Here is a 16,229-nt window from a genome sequence, read left to right as displayed (position 1 = left end):
CAGATTATGTTTGATCTTGATGAGGTTGCACAGAATTGCAGGAAGAAGAAATATCCCAACTCATTATCTTCTATTTTTGCTTTATCAGACCTGTTTTCTGGAAACTATATGCAAATTATACTTCTCAGACATTCTCTTTGAAAGCCATTCTTTCCTTTCTCAACCATTAGCATAGAGTTGTCAGATTCCTGTCTTCTGATAATTGATGTAGATTTCACCATTACCCACTCATCCCGGTATCATAATCATTGCCTTTCCAAATTTATCCAAATACCAACATTTTTTGGATAAAGTGAGCTTTCACGTTGAAGATTGGGTTAAGGTAAAGTTCCAGTTATTATAGCAATCATATTAAAACTTCTCAATTTACATTTAAAATTATTGATAAATTATTGGAGTAGAACATATTTTGGCATTTTTTATTCTTCATACTGGAATATTTTTCAAATTAGTCACTATGTATGCAACCTCTTCTTCCCTGCTCCTAAAATAATAATAGAAAGCAGAGAGCAAACAATGATCCAAACAATGAACAATGATATGGTAAGTTTTTGTCATGACACAGAATGAGGACTGAAGACAGAAATTAAGTAGTTGAAAAAGAAAGTTTTTCTAGTTTTTTTTACCACCTGAGTTAGTAGACTATGACTTTTTACATCTTCTACAATAGTTTCTGTTTTTCTATTATAATTATTTTTGTAAAAATGTTTTATGGGAATTCATCACCTGTTGAATTACACAGCTATTTGCACTTCAAATGCAGAGATCTCTGGGAAACATACAATAAAGAATCTGTACCCACTTAAGATACAGATTTCTTAGGTGGGGGTGGGGGGGTGGAGTGGGGGGTGGCAGGGGAGGACATTGGAATTCATGAAATATTCAGGATGTGTTACATACTGATGGGGAAAGGTAAATATTCGGTATATATGTTTCTTTGGAGGAAAAGGCATAGATTTAGAATGCAAGGGAAAGAATATGACTCAGAAGCCATATTCTGTGTATTACATAATTTCACCTAAATTTCAGAATTTTCAGTGTTTTCCTTAGTGTGTTTGCCCGGCAATTAATTCATAGTCTATGAACAGGGAAGTAATTTTTTTCACAAACTTTAAAAAAAATTTTTATTTTTAAAATTTTGCTGTCTTAATCCTTGCATTGGGGATTTTATGGGTGTTGTCAGGAGAATAAAATGTGGAAATGAACAAATGTTTGGAGTTTATAAAAATATAGCAGGGCAATTTATAAAAGTAAGATTTTAAAACAGTCTTTTCTCTCAGTCCCTTCATTTGCATTATTAGGATGCTTTAGTAACCTGTAAAGGACAATTGAGCTTAAACTGTTTTAAACATTAAAAGGGAAGGGTAGGGGTGTAGCTCAATGGTAAAGTACTTGCCTAGCATGTGTGAGGCCCTTTGTTCAATTCCCAGCACCATAAAAACAAAACAAACATTAACACTTCATTTATGTGATAAGTTTAACATTGGATTTCATCCAGGGATCCAATTTGATCAAGGGATTAGTTGGGCTTATTTCTTCATCCAGTTTCTAAGATACTAGGCTCTACCATATCATTTTTTCCCCACTGTCATGTAAAGATCTGCCCCCAGATTTCAGGGCCAAATGATTCCAACAGAAGAAAGAGCTTTTGTCCCAGAAAAAGTCCTAATGGCCCCTTTAATTGGTTCAGAACAACAGCTTGGGTTTTGGGTTTGTTCATTAAGTGATTTCTATGGGCAGGAAATTCAACCCACCAAGGGATTTCACAGAAATTGAAACCAAGGGGTTTAACTGAACAGTTGCAGCCAGATATTCAGCTTCACCTGAAATACATGGACAAAGAATGGGAATGGATCCTTCCCTTAATTTGTAACTGTGTAGTCCTAGCACAAGAAATGATGAGTAAAATATGTGTACTACATTATCTTGTCTGTAGATAGCATATGTATCTGTGGGTGTATATTAAACAAAGATGATGGAGGAGTTTTAAAGTTAGCTTATTATCTAAAAATAGAGCTGAAGGAATATTGCTGAACTAGGACAGATTCAACCTTTGGAACCAATCAGACTTAATTTCATAGAATATTAGGGTTTAATATTAGAAAACCAGAAGACTCAGATTGGAAAAGCTCTTTTCTAACACTGATCTGAAACTCTCCTCCCTTTAAGCTTCACTAAACCATTTTCTTTGATGTTGCCATTTGAAACTACTTACAGTAAGAAATCCTTGTTTTGCATAGAAGCCCTTCAAACGTTGAAATTAGCTGTATATAACAATCATGGTAACAGTGACTTACATTTGGATAGTGCTTAAAGTTCTTAAAGCTCTGTTACTTCAACACGATAAAAAATAACATGAAATTAGAGAAGCCTAATAAAAATTTCCTGGCAGCAAGTGAGAGATTATATATATATATATATATATATATATATATATATATATATATATATTTTTTTTTTTTTTTTGTACTGGGGATCGAAAGGGACTTTGCGCTTGTGAGGCAGGCGGTGGAACCACTGAGCTAAATCTCTGGCCCCGAGAGAGATAATAATTTTAAAGATGAAGTGAAAAGGAGGAATGTCCTGGTCAATGACTCCAAGAAAATGTGAAACTATGCATCAGGTATTGCAAAATGGAGCTGGACTCAGAGTAACTTGGGCATCAGAACAACAGGACTCCGTTTTTAATTGTGTTGTTGTGCTTATGAGGTTCTTCCTTACTGCAGGCTCCATTCCTTTGTTTGACACTACAGACAGAAGCTTCTTTGCTGTCATCTTCGACTTTGGCTAATGAAGACCATGTGACTTCTCTCTGGTTTACAAACCCAAGTGAAGGACCTGATGGGCTGATCAGGATCATGGTCCAGCACTTGCCACAATTGCAGCTAGAGATAGTGCTGCTGCTGCTATATAGATGATGAATAGTTTCTAGGAATGGGTGCTGTGACAAGTCTTCTCTCTCGCGTGCTCTGTCTCATCAATCCAATATTATAGAAGAAGAAACTGGGATTGTAGAAATCAGGTAATTTTCCTAAGACATTATGTTCTACAAATGATGTCACAAATTTCATTTTAGTTTTGTTGCACTATGTCTTTGTTGGTCTTTTCCCTAAAGATTTCTCTCTTCTAACCTGCATTATAGTAGTGTTTAGCTAAGTACCCTTTTTTACTCTTTCAATCAAACTCTTCTTCAAGTGTTCAGCTTCTGAATATTTTGGTACCAAGAATGTGTCACACGACAGAGCAAGGAAAACCAAGAAAAAATAGGAAACAATTCTCTTTAATGTTATTAATGTTTACTTCAGTTAAGTTGTATTATTTATTCTGGACATCTTTGCTGTAATGTAAAATCCCTGCTATATTTTCCATTTGAAGATATGTTAGGCAGTTTTCATTAATCTTATGTTAAACAGATTAATCTCTTTGACATTTCACATTTTAAATTTTGATCCACTTTTCTTTAAGGGTCTCAATTTCTAAAAACCTTAGTCTGTCATTCTCTATATGCCAGTAACATTTCTGAACACAGATATCTGTATACATGATCTGATAGAAATTTATATATACCATGCTGCTTTTATGTATGTAATTATATCTAGATGAAAAAGATGCCTGTATAATCTAAGATGAGTGCAAAAATACAAGTAGTTTCCCTTTTATTTTCAATTTGTGATTCTACTCTTTAGCACCATGAAAAGTAAGAGATTTCACTGAAAAACATGAATCAGAAGGTTTGACCATGTACATTTCTAGACTGCTTTAGCTCTAAATGAAGCTATAAACTAACTAGTTTAGGGGAAATGTACAATTATTAGCTCACATAAAAATAAAAAGGCAGGAGTTATGTAGGTATAAGAGGATCCATGAGCCCAAGTGGCTGTTCATGACCCTGCCTCTCTCTTCCCTTGTGATTGTCTGAATTCTCAGGCAGGTGTTTTCCACATTGCAGGATGCTAGGATCTACTAGAAGCCATCTGAATTTTTCATGATGCAAAATTAAAATAGATTCCATGAGCATCTAAACAGCATATACAGAGCAAATCTCAAGGTTTTGTGTTGACAAAGAGGAGGTCTTTTCGTCTAGAAAAAAATGTGACACTGAGTTCTGAGTTTTTGAAAGGTCATCAAGCTTGTGAGTAGGAGAGCCAAGTTCAAGCCATGGCTTCTTTACATCTCATTTCAATTTAGCATGCACAATGTAACCAAAGTATCTTCCCAAAGCTTGAAAAGGTCTTTATCTTAGTGTATTTCTTGGAGGATACATACATGTATACCCCCAAAGAACTTAGTTATACTTTTAATGAAAAGAAATCTTAGTTTTGAGTTTTCTTTACACATATGGTCACAGACTTCTTTATATTGTTATCTAATTTAAATGTACTATTTTATTTATTCTTATAAAATAATATGCTTAATTTTATGAGAAAGTATTTATAATGATTCTATCATATCTTAAAAAGTATATTCAGTCTCAATATTTACATAAATAATAATTAAAACTATGAACTTAATTTAGCTCTAAAATTATTTTCCTTCAAAACATAATGACAGAAAGAAACAAGAGTATTAGTTAAGCTTCCATTGATTTCAAGTTTTCAAAACAAAGCTTAAGGAACCTTAAGCAAATTGATAACTTAATGAATGACTTCTAGACTATCTCACAGTTTGGGAAGTTAAGAAAGCTCAACCCCAGAATAATTGGAGAGCTGGGACGTTGCTCAGTGGTAAGGCCCCTAACTAACATGTGAAGCTCTAGCTTCCTTCCAGCACTGCAAAACAAAAAAGGAACTCTTTTTCCCTTTGCCTATATTTATATAGGAGGAGAAAGCATTTTTCACTATTTTACAAAATGTATACAGAATTTTCAGTTTTATAATCTTTGGGAACTACTCTTGGTTCACTTTGGGTAGGCACCCATCCTGATTGCTAGAAGTTGGAATCTGAAAAGAACTTTGTCCCAGTTTTTCTCAGATGTTTATACTAATCAAGTCAGATGCCCTGTTGTGATCAGTATCCAGTATTACATCACACTAAAATATTATCCTCAGTTAGCCATATGTGTGTGGGAGGAGCCATCTTTTAGAAAAGAGGGTTCTATGATATCCAACATATTAACTTATGGATTTGCTCTTAGACAGCTTTAGGATATGTTCAAGTCCTCACTGAAAGTTTAGGATATGTATCATAGGTATAACTGTATTTTGTATTTCAACATTACAGTAAGTCCCTGACTTCGAATGAGTTCTATTCTGGGAGAATTGTTCTTTTTCCTAAGCTGACAAAAGGAGTCTTGCACAGTGCACCTGTCAATGTTCAAAACTTGAATGTTTATGAGCTGGGGTCTTATTGTATTGTTAATTATGTTATTCACAAAATTAACTTGTTCATTTCAATGCCACTTGCTTATATTTTAATTATCAACTCTAATTTTATTTCTGTTCATCCCATGGTAATCTTTACATACAGTTAGCACTGAAAATAAACATTTTAACTTGACTGAAGGACTACCAATGGTTACAGAAATATATATATATATTCATAGAACACACCTGATTTGGAAATTGGTCAGGGTTTGGAAAAGATATGCTTGAGGAAGAGAGGATTCTGATGTCACATTCATATATATACCATTGACTTTGTATTTCTCAAAGGACTTTTGTTATTATCCTTTGAGATCTCTAAAATCCCTTAACAAAAGCTGTAACTAATCTTTATAATTATAAAGCAATATTTGATTTTTAAGAAGCCAATTGAAATCACTTATCAGGTAAAACTTTTCCAGAACATTCACCACACTACAGAGGCACTGCTAGAAGACACTGGGACACCATCTTGTTACAATTAGGTAATCACAAAGAAAAAGATTAAATTCTGGGGAAAAATTGCATTTCCCTTTTTTCATAAAAGCACAAATACATCTGAGTAGCTTATTAAACTGAAAATCTTTTCAATAGGTGGATTATATAGAATTGGTAAGAAACTGTGAATTTAGGCCAGTCATAAAAATTTGCTAAAGCTTGCCATCTAGAGGTCTAGAGTGATATGCTTTGGAAAATACTTTCAATACAGTTTCTACAATATAAAGTCCTGATATTTATATGTTTAACATCTTAAATAGAATGAAAATGAAGGTGAGGTGAACATTTCACTTGTTACTAAATCTATATATGACATTTTTAAGCTTTGGATTTTTAATTTAAATGAACTCCAGGTTGCTTCTATTTTTTTACTTATACAATTTGGTTGTTGTTATACAAAATCTTTTAGGCAAGTTGGTTTACAAATTTCTTCACACTGTAGGAGAACAGGGAAAACAGTACATTAGAGGTTGGTAAATATGACATAATGTATGTAATGATTAACACTTTCTTGACTATCAAAACTGAGTGTTTTGGGGTTATTTGCACTCCTGGTGAGCACTGGTGTTTGATGGATGGAAAAAAAAAGTCATTCATGTCGAACAACTACAGGAGTATGGTAAGCAAAATTCCTTGATAACAAGCAAATAAGGCATCAATCTAAAACTAAGTTTTAAGGCCCCATGCATGCGGGCACGCACGTGTGTGTATATATGTATTTGTGTATGTGTGCATGCATGTATATGTGTGTATTTATGTAAACAATGTAAATTGTTGGTTTTGGTACTTCAACAGGTAGTAGTGTTACATAGGTCATTGCTACATTAGATTACATTGTGGAAGCATTTATCAAGACTGAAATTGTGTTTTCATGAATGCTTTATAGTTGTCAGCTCGTCACTGCTAAAAGAGGATAATGAGCTTTAAAATGTAGGTTATAGGGCTATGATAGAACTTACTTCTAATGAAAACTTTCCTATCAAGTGAGTGGAAGGTTAAGAACCTTAAATTCTCACCATGTTATGGGGTGTTGGCTTTGGCAGCAAGATAGACAAGATGTTATGGTTACTGAGATTATTGATGTTTCAATTTGTCAGGAGGAGGTGGTGAGCATTCTATGTGATCAGGAAAAATCAATTCAATTTTAAAAGCAGTGGAAAATACTGAAAGGGCTTTTTATTATTATTGCTTCTGTTTCATTCCAATATTAGATTATTTCACTTCTCCTACTTTAATAGAACCTCATTGTGGAGATGGGAAGCAGGACTGGGGATGTGGGGAGACAGGAGAGAGAGGAGGGAAGGGGCAGTGGGAAGGGGAAGTAAAATGGATTAAGATATGACATTTATGTGTCCTGATTCTCCCAATGAATGTATTTATTATGGATCACAAGTATATATTGATAAAAAAGACATACCTTTGAATTAAAATCAGTATTTAAGGTAGAATATCACCTCATAAAAAGTACATATTTACACACAATTTCAGGTTTCAGAATTCCTATATGGGGAAAAAATGTTTCTTTGAGTTGTGAAATTGCTATAATAAAAATGACCTTATTTAGTAGCAATAATATGTGCATTTGTAATTAAGTATATCATGTTATGGTGTAATTACTTGTTTGGTGTCCTTACATCGACCTTCAAGGAAAGAGTGTCTAAATATTACAATATCATTTTAGCATTTGTCTTTTTATATAGTGTATCTCCTGTGAAAGGCAGTGCATTGTGTTGATAAAATATCCAAGGCAATTTGCTGACAAATGTTATGCCAGCAGCCATGAGATTCCTCCTCTTCATTCCAGAGACCTCATATCTTGAAATCAACTTAAAAACAGTAAGAAGGTTGAAAAGATAGCTCAATCTCTGTGCTCATCAGCGTTTGGCAACTATGTGAACTGTGGCTACCCAAGGCTGTTTGTTCCTTATGCACCATTTATAGTCCACTAATGATACCAAACATTTTATGTTAACAATACCCAGATCTTATGATGAGGAAAGCTAGATGGGACTGTTGCCCGAAGGAGAGACACTTCTTTTGAACATAAAGCAACTCCTCTATGGTCAAAACATGTGGCTTATCAGAGTTCTTTAATACTGGTAAGTTGATAAGCATCATAATTCAGTACAGGATCTTTGTGACTGCAGAAGCACATCTTGCCACTGTGACTGTAATGGTGTGTGTGCCGATATGTATGCATGTGTACATTTGTTGGGTGGGTTGCTGTGCTGTTTTGTCTTCAAAGATAATATTTTATATATTTGAATAGCCTTATTATATATTCAAATTGTTGCCTTGTGGGGAAAAAGTAATTAATTTTCTTTTGAAAATGGAATTCACTAATATAAATCTCATACATTTAGATGCTTAGAAGGTTATCTCAGCTTAGCATAGTGGTGAATCGCATGTCTCTGATGTTAGATAATTTAGGTTCCTAGTCCAGCTCCCCTACTTGCCTACTTCTGCAAATATGGGTAAGTTAGTTAAAAACCTTTTTGCGACATGATCACCTCTGATGGAAATAGGAATAATTTTGCATATACACTGCAGGATTACTGTGTTAAAAGAATGACTGAAACTTAATCATTCAATAAATCCTCACTTTTAGAATGATATTTAATCAGCAATCTATAGCCTTGAAACCTGCCCATGTGGTTTGTTTGCCCATGTCAACTAAAATCTCAATTACGCTTTTTGACAAGAGACTCATAGATAAAAATCAACAACTGCATTTTACAAGGTTTTGAGGCCTTTAAGTATAAACAGCAAACTGAGTTTTAAAAAACATTTTATTGATACATTTTAGGTATACAATATAATGGAAATTTACACCTCTACATAATCTCTCTTGGTTCTTATTTTTTCCCATTCCCCTATGCTCCCTTCATCCCTCCATCCCTCCCTATCTACAAAGACTTTGTTTTGATTTTTTGTTTTCTCATATTAATTCCATTCCTTCTTTCCTTTCCCTACCCCTCCCACTTCCTCCTCCCCTTTGCCCCTTTTCTTCCTATTTCACATTATCTATTATACCTTTTAGTCCTTATTTACACTTTCAGTTTCTCACACTAGAGAAACTATTTGGTAGACTGGATAAAGAAAATGTGGTTTTTTAAAATATAAAATGGAGTACTACTGAGCATAAAAAATGAGAAATTAGAGACATTTATAACTCAATTGATCCACATTGAGGCAATACTCTTAAGTGAAACTGAGTTTTGATTTGACAATATTTGACAATATTCTACAGTAATTTTAAAAATACACATTTCCTAAAGATCTAAATATACAAATATACATAAATATAAATGCTCTGGAATACAGAGCATAATATTGAATAATGATGACAGGTAGTGTGATGTTATAACAAACATTCATATATATCTAAATACATATATATGTATATATGTCCATATATATATATGTATATATATGGACATATATAATGATTAGCTACCATAACCCAGGTAGTAAATATTATAGGTAACAGAAAGGTTTTGATTGAAGTTATGCAGCACTGTCATTGTGGCATGAAATCACCTGTACATGGTATGAAAAAACTGAAAATAGTTATGGTACAATAAAAGTTTATAGACACTGAAATTTGAATGTTCATATATGAAAAAATATCATTCTTCTAATTTTTGTCAGGCCTTAGCACATACAAAAATACATAAGCCATACTAAGTACATAGGCCATAGTTTGTAGACCTTTTCTTTAAAGTATGTGATTATTTTAGTTTTTATATTGTGAGCAAGTAAGACAGTAAGTCTGCTAATGATTGGAAATTAATGAGATTATAAGACCTCCATGTCAGTGAGTAGCACGAGAAAATGTTTTCAAAAACCTACTTATAAAACTGAAGTGATAGTAGTTTAATAAAGGAAAGAATATATCCCTATATTTGTTTTTCTTCTGTTATTATATATAATGGGAGAAAACTAGTTTGTTCAGATCCTATTTTATTGACATTTTTGTAACATAACATTTAAGGATGTGCATCCCAAATAAAACCGTTTACCCTTACCCAGAACTACTGAGAATTGAATTTCTCAACATTCAATAGAAAACTCCATTTCCCATCTCTCATATCTCATTCTCTTCTAGGGACATACTATCTCCCTTTTGTTCCCATATGGTGCACTTTTTAATCCATCAGTTGGGGAGAGGTATTGGGCTCTACGAAATGGTCATAGAACAGAGCCTTGGAACTATGAAGTTTAATCTCTCATTTTCTCCAATAAAAACTATAGTTGACATATGAATATACGTGAAGCAATTTGGGTACTCCTGGGTTGTCTTTTTGTCATTAGAATGATCACTTCCCAATGCTGCATTTCAGCCAAGAAACTTAAACATCTTTCTTTGTTTCAGTGTAACGAAATTATGTCCATCTATCACTTGGTGCGCAACATCTTTTTGCCTTATCCATACATTTAGGGGATACTAGTATGTGACTGGCAGAGTAAAAATCTTCTGGCCATGGAAGAAGACAACTAGTAAGTCGATTCATATAAAAAGTTGATTATATGAGAAATCACAAAGAAATCTGTTATAAGCATATTGTAATGACTTTTTATTAGCCTAAAACATACATCTACATATTAAACTTTTTTTTTTTTTTGTAGCTGGGATCGAACTCAGGTCCTTGTGCTTGTGCAGCAGGTGGTGAAACCACTGAGCTAAATCCCTGGCCCCTATATTAAACTTTTTATTTCGGGTATACTGCAAGGGTGTTTTGAATACCAGGTATGTTATATAGACCTCGCATATGATATGTCATAGAGTAAAGAGGGAATGTCAATCTGATGAAACTTTTATGCAGTGGCTGCTTGGCAACTGTAGTGGATGCTATGGCTTGTGTTTAGATGTCTCCCCCAAAGCTTCATGTAGTCCTAGGTGGCTTTTTCAGAAGTGGCTGAATCTAAAGTGTGTGATGCTGGGATTAAGGGCACGTGATCGCTAAATCAATGCACTGATTGGTTTGGCACCACCTTAATCCCAGTGATCTGGATAAGATGAAAGGGGCAAGAAGATGCTGGCAAGATTCCCTTGTTGCTTTTGCTTCTTTGTGTGTGCCATGTTATTTCTCCTCTGTGATGCCTGTTTGCCACCCAGCCTGCCTTGGAGCCAGCCAGTTATGGACTGAAACCTCTACAAACTGTGAGCCAAAATAAACCTTTCCCCCTTTAATTTTGGATGTTGGGCATTTTGTCCCAGCAACAAGAGAAAAGTAACTAACACAGTGGATTTTATAAGATCAGTTTATTATTTGTTTCTTTTTATTAAATAGCTCTCGGAAATATCTGGGTGTTCAGCTTCTGAGAGGTAAGGATGCATCTTATTTATGATTTTATGGCCAGAATTTACCACAGTGCCTGACATACAATAAGCTAGTCCTCAACTCTTTTTGAATGAATAAATTGGCAGATAGTTGAATAGATATCTACTTCAATGGGATTAAGTATACTATACAGATTCTCTATGGTTTCACAGGATATGATTATAGATTACTGCATTAGTTCCACCATGAAAATGTATTTACCTTCATTTTACTATGGGTAATGTTGCCTTTAGTCCTTACATAATAATACAGAAAGGCAATTCCCAATATGCATTTATGCTGCCTCTTTTCAACTACCTTAGCTAAAAGGACTCCACAATTTGTAACATGACTATCAACTTCAACAGAATTTAAATAATTTAAAGTTTAAAAGTGATCATCTACCTAAGTACATATTTTTTACACTAGATCAAGCAGATTTTTTGGGCAGCTGGTCATCTATATTCATTTCTTTCTGTTTTACTCCTATCCTCCAACCTGTACACAATTTTCAAAATGGAAAACAGGTTACTTGTAAGCTAATTTAACATTTTTTATACCGAGGATCAAACTCAGTACCTTGCGAGGCAGATGTGGTGCCATTGAGCTATATCCTCGGCCCTAATTTACCTTTGAGTAGTCTGATTCTCCCACTATTGTATTTTATAATACATGTACTTCATAAAAATGGTAGCCATTGATCCCCAAATAGTGTGTAGGCTTCTTATTCTTGCAACAACAATGACTCCCTCCTGTAGTTTAATTGTGATAGCTGGTATAAATTTTACAACTTTTGCAATTGTTAATAATGATAGATTTAAAAATTCATATTATAAAATGATGAGGAACTATAAATTCTCTAATGTAATATTAAATTGATGTTACCATGCAAATCACAGTAAAACAGTAAAATAGCTTCAAACATCTTTTTTTCACTCTTCCTAAAGTTACTGACATATCATATTACTTTTTATAGACTATTTTGCAATAAGATGTTCAGTGGTGTAGGTGTGAAAGTATGGGAAGAAAAATTTCTTCAGCTATACAGACTTCCATTCTGTCCTGAAAATTTTTTTTATGATAACCAGTGGCTACCAGAGCCACAAATCTAAGAACGCTCAGTTCTCCTTCATATCTTTCTCTTTTTTTCCTTCTATTTGTATCTTGAGCCCTCCAACAATAAGTTTCCTGAGTTCTCTTTTAATTTCTCTCAATTTTGTTTTCAAATTTTCTTTGTTTATCCCATACAAAGTTGTTCTTTAGATTTGCTCTATTAGACCACTCCTCATCTATTTTACACTATTAAAGTTACTCTTAAAATTTCTTTCTAAAATTTTGACCTCCTTTAATATTTTAATTCTGTATATATAAACACCAGCAAGAATCTCCTCTGCTTGAATGTTGGGTTGTCATCAAAACTAATATTATCTCTATTTATTCAAGGACCATACATTTCTGTATATCTCTACTTAGTCACTGAAACTTCAGTTTTAGAGATCACCCTGATTTCTCATTTTTCCTAGCTGCCTGTATTCTAGAGTGGACATCTTTAATGACTATTGTGTGCCTTATTCCATATTAAGTCCCAGGAAATTTAACCTTGTGGAGGCATTGTTCCTCATCTGAAATTGCTCTTAATTTACCGAGTTGAAATGAAAAATGTTATGAGAAGAGAATAATCAGTAGATGGGGAAAGTTAATGATCATCTTATAATTTGTATTAGCGCTTTAAAAAAGAGTGGGGTTTTGCCAGACAAAGAAAGGAGAGAAAGAACAAACAACATCTCAACATTTCCATTCTCTGGACAGTTGATCATACTATTATTCCTTTAATGTCCTTCTTCATTGTACCTACTTGTCACCAACCCACTGCACTCTAGGATATGTAGATGGTCATCTTGCTCAATATTGTTTTCTAATTGATTACCAGTGTGTGTGTGAATGACTGTGTATATAAATTGGAATCATTATCTTGTTTTATTACCTTTACTATTTCCTGTTAGCATTAGCATTGTATTTGGTACAAAGTAAGTGCTCAAAATATATTTGCTAAATTAATGACAAAAGAATATGTGCTATTTAGGACAGCAGAAAGTGCTCTTTATACAGTGAATTTCATTTTAATCAGGTTTTTCTGCAATATTATTCACACTGATATATAAATCAAGAACTGATATTAGGATTATTCTTATTTAATTATTATTTTAATTGTACAAACTTGGGAACAGAGTGACAATTCTACACACTTATATAATGTGTAAGCAAATATGCAAGTAAGCAAAAGTGGTTAACATTTCTATTAAACATTTAAATTCTTTTCTATTAATCTATAATAATTGTAGATATTTATAGGGAGTGTGATATTTCAAGAAATGTGTACAATACATACTCATCAAATTAGAGTAATTAATGTTTCTATCTCATTATTTCTCTGAGTTTGAAGCCTTTAAGCTCCACTTTTCTAGTTATTTATAAGACACATAACAGGTTATTGTAAATTATAGTGTTCCCACTGTTCTGTAAAATACTAGAGTTTATTATTTCTATCTAACTCTGTTTAGGTACTTGTTATCTACCCTTCCCCTACTCCTCCTCCCTCCAACCCCTCCTATCCTCTAGTAACCACTATTATGCATTCATGTTGACTATTTTTTAACATCTATTTATAGAAATTACATGTTGACTTTTTCTTTCTGCCTCAGACTTATTTCATTTAACATATAATGTCTAATTATAAAATGCAATGTAAGTGCACTGGTGCCTTATAGACAGAAATAATCAGTCTTTTTACATGTGGTACCCACAACAAATGTTATGACCCATTATTCTAGGATCTTGTCAGTCATTAAGAAGTTGAAGTTTAACCACAAGTGGCAATTCAATTATAGTGATTAACAGTTGCCTGGATCTTCAAATTCTCCTAATCTTTTGTTCTACGTTTTTCCAACTGTGAATAAGACTGGCTTCATTGTCAAAATTAAGAAAAATTTGATTTTTACTGATTCATTCACTTAAATATTTTGTGCTGTAGAAATAAATACACTACATTTAATATTTATTGAGTGCTTGTAATGCACTAGCCACTTTACATATATTGCTTCGCTTAATCTTTATAGCCACCCTATGAATTATTCATCCCATTTTATGGATGGAATGTAGTATCAGAGTGATAGAGTAATTGCCTGAGTTTATAGTCATAGGTGTTAGAAGTACTGTATTTGGGAACTAGGTCTGACAACAGCCCAGCTCTTATCATTTACACTTGCCCTGACCACTTAAAGGAAGTGAATATAAATAGATAGATAGATAGATAGACAGACAGACAGAGTGAAGAAGTTAAGAATATGCTGCCAAATTATTGTATCATTACAAGTTGAGATTATCTGATGGAGCCCAATTTCAAAATGGGCCCCTTGGTCTTTTTATTGCTACAGGCAGCAAGCCACACTCTTTTGAGAAGAATATCTTTAACATACCAAGGCTGGAAAATAACCTTGATCATTGGTGCTGAACAGACAAACTAAACTAGTCCTTATATTCCTCTAACTTCTAACCCTCCTCCCCCAAATCTCATAGTAACATCCCTAGAATGTACCACCTTAGTCTTGATACCATTTGTCACGTCATTTCTTCACAAATTTATTGTTATTTGCCAAAAAGTATAAAATCATTGTTATTTGCTTATATCTTTAGACTTAATTCTCTTGTGGCTTAGTTACTTTTCTTATTACTGGGACAAAATACCCACAACACACAAGTTAAAGAAGGAAAGGTTTATTTTGGCTCAAGATTTGTAGAGGTTTCAGTCCACAGTTGGCAGGCTCCAAGGGAGGGGAGCATGGTAGAGCGGCTTCTCAGAGGAGAAACAGTCCATGGCAGAGCAGATAGAAGGGAGCAAGCAGCAAGTAGCAGGCTTGCTTTCTTTATGTCTCTTTATATTCCATCCAGGTTACAACCATATTGATTGGTGCCACCCACAACCAGGACAGGGCTTACATTATTCACACTTAGAGATATGTTAAGCCAGTTTGGTTATTATACACCCTTAAGCCCACACACCCTAATCTAGTATCCCACACCCATGATCCAGCCACCTCTGAAAAGCCCCACCTACAAGCTCATGAGGCTTGGGGGGATATCTATATACAAACCATAACACCATGTATGTGTAGTGATACTGTTCTCTTATTAATCAACTCTTGTATTAATTATATTCCTCTACCCAGCCAATAAACCACATAAGAACTACAGGGAGGCAGAGAAGACCTCTCCCTCTCTTACAATGGGAACATGCATACAGAAAAGGCTAATGCTTACATATGTAATAATCATAAATTGAGAAAGTTTTATTTACTTGGTGCACTGTATATCATGGGCAAAATTTGTGACTTGTTTTAGAACTTATATTTAGGTATTACCATTGTGCCATTCTCTAAACTCTAGATTTAATATTTCAACTAATAGAGTTGGATTATGTGAATTTCACAGATTCTTCAAACTAAAGATTCTAAATCTTCATTGTTAATAGTGAAATGGAATGTATTTAGCAAAAGGTAGAAAAAATACTTTCTCTTAGAAGTCAAGTTTGGATGTTTAAGAAAACATGAGCATTCTTCCTATCTATATAATATTTTGTCAGTGTTAGCTTTGATTACCATGACCCTAATAAAACAGCCATTTGAAAATTTGGAAATTACAAGAGCCTTAGTGATCTGGCCTCTAATATGGAAATAACTATGTTGGAAATCTTTTTGTTCTCTTCTCATTGAATCAATGTGCTGTTTTCATTTTACATAATAAACACATTCACTGAGGAACCCAGAGTTATTCAGCCTTGGCATCACCCCTCCCCATCACGGTTTAGCACAATGTCCTCAAAGATACTTCTTTTTTAAAAACCTGCCTTGTATACTCTCCCTTTTGCCTTTTTGGAGTATTATATATCTAAGTGACAAGAGTCTTACAAATATTTAGGAAGATAAACACTCTACCTCTGTTCAGTACAACAGAAGCATTCATACATCATTTATCAATCCCCCTGTTCACC

The 16,229-nt window shown here is 33.8% G+C and overlaps 1 long non-coding RNA gene across 2 annotated transcripts in view; it reads left to right on the top strand.

Moving 5' to 3' along the window:
• Positions 1-7,141: 7,141 nt before the first annotated feature.
• LOC147830393 (uncharacterized) overlaps positions 7,142-16,229 on the top strand; it is a 74,235-nt gene continuing 65,147 nt past the window's right edge. For both annotated transcript variants that reach the window (XR_015452298.1, XR_015452299.1), the window contains exons 1-3: positions 7,142-7,957; positions 10,234-10,358; positions 10,488-10,608. This is a non-coding gene — a long non-coding RNA (uncharacterized LOC147830393). The remainder of the gene's footprint in view (positions 7,958-10,233; positions 10,359-10,487; positions 10,609-16,229) is intronic.

Source organism: Heterocephalus glaber, unplaced genomic scaffold (genome assembly GCF_053883595.1).
Source record: "Heterocephalus glaber isolate CG9 unplaced genomic scaffold, H.glaber_assembly_v1.0 deba00000122, whole genome shotgun sequence".
NCBI lineage: Eukaryota > Metazoa > Chordata > Mammalia > Rodentia > Bathyergidae > Heterocephalus > Heterocephalus glaber.
Note: the sequence above shows the minus strand (reverse complement) of the source record. Positions and strands in the feature narration are given on the sequence as shown.